The 2,977-nt window shown below is 34.5% G+C and overlaps 1 protein-coding gene across 1 annotated transcript in view; it reads left to right on the top strand.

Moving 5' to 3' along the window:
* The first annotated feature begins 454 nt into the window (after positions 1 to 454).
* Positions 455 to 2,977, top strand: part of LOC108965053 — a 171,687-nt gene continuing 169,164 nt past the window's right edge. Inside the window, exon 1 of the mRNA XM_018927222.1 lies at positions 455 to 1,291. The gene's annotated coding sequence lies outside the window, so the exon portion shown is untranslated. The remainder of the gene's footprint in view (positions 1,292 to 2,977) is intronic.

Raw genomic sequence — 2,977 nt, 5'->3', positions numbered from 1 at the left:
ATCAAAAAATGCGTTCCACAAATGTTCAACAGTCAGCTCCCCACACATATGCATACGCACACACTCGACCCCAACGCAACATCGAACCAGCCAACGAACAACTTCACAGCAGCGCGAGCATCGAGCTCTATATTAGAAGTTGGTTGGTTTGCTGCGCTGTGCGACCATTTGTCTCCATTAGTTTCGTGCCGGTTTTTGTGCCGTTTAGACGTGTTTGATAGTTCGGGTTTAAAGGCGAACGGAGACGATTGCGCATTTTCGTATAAAAATTTCACTACACGACCGCAAGGTGTCCAATGTCGCAGTGTGAATTTCGCGAACATCACCATTCAGAAATATCGGTAAATCGCTTGTGAAAATAGGGAATTACGCGAAAATAATTGTTTACGAATGTTTGTGGATATAAATAAATGATAATACAAAGTGTTTTTAATAATTTTAGTGGAATCACGAAGTTAAATGAAAATTTTCGTGGCTGTGCAAAGCCAAAAAGTGGAAAATAAAATACAAACAGCAATAACAACAACTGCTTAGCGGCGCAACGAATCAATCAGGCAAAGCAAATCTCCGTTCGTGTGTCTGAAAGGAGAATCGCATGCACATGTGTGTGTTTGTATGTGTATGTGCATAAGCAATAACTAGGAAACGAAGACGCTGCTGCTTTTCAGCGTCGAGCAGTCACTTGAATGCTGCTTGTAATCTTTTGTTTTTGAGTTGTTTTGAGTTTCTTTAAAAAAAAAAATCTTGTGTTTCTTTCGCGTGTGTGTGCGTGTGCTTATGATTTTTGGTTCTTCGCTATTTATGCCGGTGCGTCGCAGCTAAGAACAGGTAGTGATTGCAGGCACGACGATTCGAATGCTACCTGCTTACGCGCTTCGCTGACTGTCTGACGTGCAGACGGAGAATTGTTTATCGATTATCGACTGATGAATAACTACAACAAATCTGTTGGTTTATGCTTTGCACAGTGCTGGTTAAGTGAGTGCGTGTGTTTATTGGCAGCCGTGAGCGTTTGCATGTGCAGCATTTCTTTGCGTAGACGCTGCTGTGCCGTGAATGAATAAGAAGGCGTGGAAAATAAAATATAAAAATAATAAGAAATTGTTAAAGCTAAACGTAGCAGCGAAATAAGTGAAACAAAGCTGCAAACCGGTCGAAGGAGTTTTGTGCAAAACTAGAAAAAATTACGAAAAGCAAGAAAGCAAAAATAAAAACAACATACAAGCAACACGTTGCCAGCGCGCTTTGGGCATTACATGAGTGCAGCAGAGCCGGAGAATAATAAGTAAATGTAAGTGTTGTACAATTTACATTATTACAAATATTTTATAATAACAGTAAGTGAAATGAGTGTTGAAAATGGCTTGGAAAACGGTTTTGTTTGACAAGAACAACAGCAACATTGTAGCGTCCGAATACATTTTTTAAATCGAACCGATATAGGAACTAGTTGCCAGATAAACTGTCTAACGGTATAAAATTCTTGTATGAAACACTTTTTTATTTTACAAGTTATCTTTGCGAAATTGAATATAGTTTATTATCCAAGAGAAACACGATGGCTTATAGTTGTTATACAAACCGGCCTATCAAAACAAATTCTTGTATCCAATTTTTTTTTTATTTCACTGGGTATTTTCACGAAATTTGGTATAGCTTATTATACAAGACAGCGCTACATTCTCCGAAGAAATTCTTCAGATCGGTTCACTATATCATATAGCTGTCTGTTTGACAGTTCGATCAAAACTAATATAAAGCTCTTTTTAACCCTTTTGTGCAATAAAAAAAAGCAGCTGTGAAGGGTATTATAGCTCCGGTATAGCTCAATTGAAAGTTTTTCTTGTTTTTCTTCTTACTTTTGTTATTTAAAACAATAATTTGTTTTTTTTTAAATTCATTTTACAAAATTGAACTTTTTTCGCAAAAATTTATGCTTAATTTGTGTTTAAAACTCTTCAAATTTTCCAACTCACTTTTTCTAGTTTTCGACACCTTTTTTTTACTGATAAAACTTTTGTAAAAATCTCCTTCTCGCAATCGTCTTTTATTCTAAAGTTGAACCAATTTTTATTCAGACCGATTACTTTCATTTCAGTTACAGATATAGGAATTTCTCCAACTTTATTTCCAAGATTTCTTATTTTTTTTTTTTGCCTCTTAGATAAATTATATATTTGAGACTTTGAAGCGTTTTTAAAGTTTTACCTAAATTTTTCCAATTGTAGTCTTAGAACTCAAAGTAAACGGTTAATTTCCACATGAAATTACAAGAATTTGCAGAAAATCAAGCTTTATTTCAATTTATTATTTGTTTTCAATTTATTAAGATTTGCCAAGTTTTTTTAATACATTAATTTGCATTTAAAATCATTGCCATAACCTCAAAATTTAAGGCTCTAAAAGTAAAACTAATCGGTTCTTTATGCTCACTTAATATTTTTTCAATTAGCAAGACTTACAAATTGCAAAAGCTAGTTACTATGAACCGTAAAAAATAGTTTCGAATGTTTTCTTTTAGGATTACAATATCCTTTACTCCTTCATAATCACCCCATTTCCACTATTAACCCTTACAAGGCGCTTTTGTGAACTGCTCACCTCGCCCGAGCACATTTTTATTATATTTTAGTCTACACCTGAGCTATTTGCTAGCGCCCTGAAATTGCAACAATGTGCGCAAAATAGAAAAAACTGAATTGCGAAGCAAAATGAACAATGCAAACAAGCAGGGAATAGTGAAAAATTACACATCAAAACAGTGTTAGCCAGAACAAAAGCGCTGCCGTTGAAAGGGAAAAGGTAAACAAGCAAAAGCGAAAAATAAACATTCGAAAATAACTACAATTTTGCAGAGCTCAATGGAAGGCTATGTATAGTAAAAAAAAAATAAAGGAGACATGCAATCAAAACTGTGCGGGTTTGTAGTAAAAAGAGTAAAAAATGTATTTATTATTTTAAATAAAACAAAAGTTAA

The sequence above is a fragment of the Bactrocera latifrons genome, unplaced genomic scaffold (assembly GCF_001853355.1).
Source record: "Bactrocera latifrons isolate USDA-ARS-PBARC rearing strain unplaced genomic scaffold, ASM185335v1 scaffold_133, whole genome shotgun sequence".
In the NCBI taxonomy this organism is placed as follows: Eukaryota; Metazoa; Arthropoda; class Insecta; order Diptera; family Tephritidae; genus Bactrocera; species Bactrocera latifrons.
The sequence above is the reverse complement of the archived record's forward strand: the minus strand, read 5'-3'. Positions and strand labels throughout refer to the sequence as shown.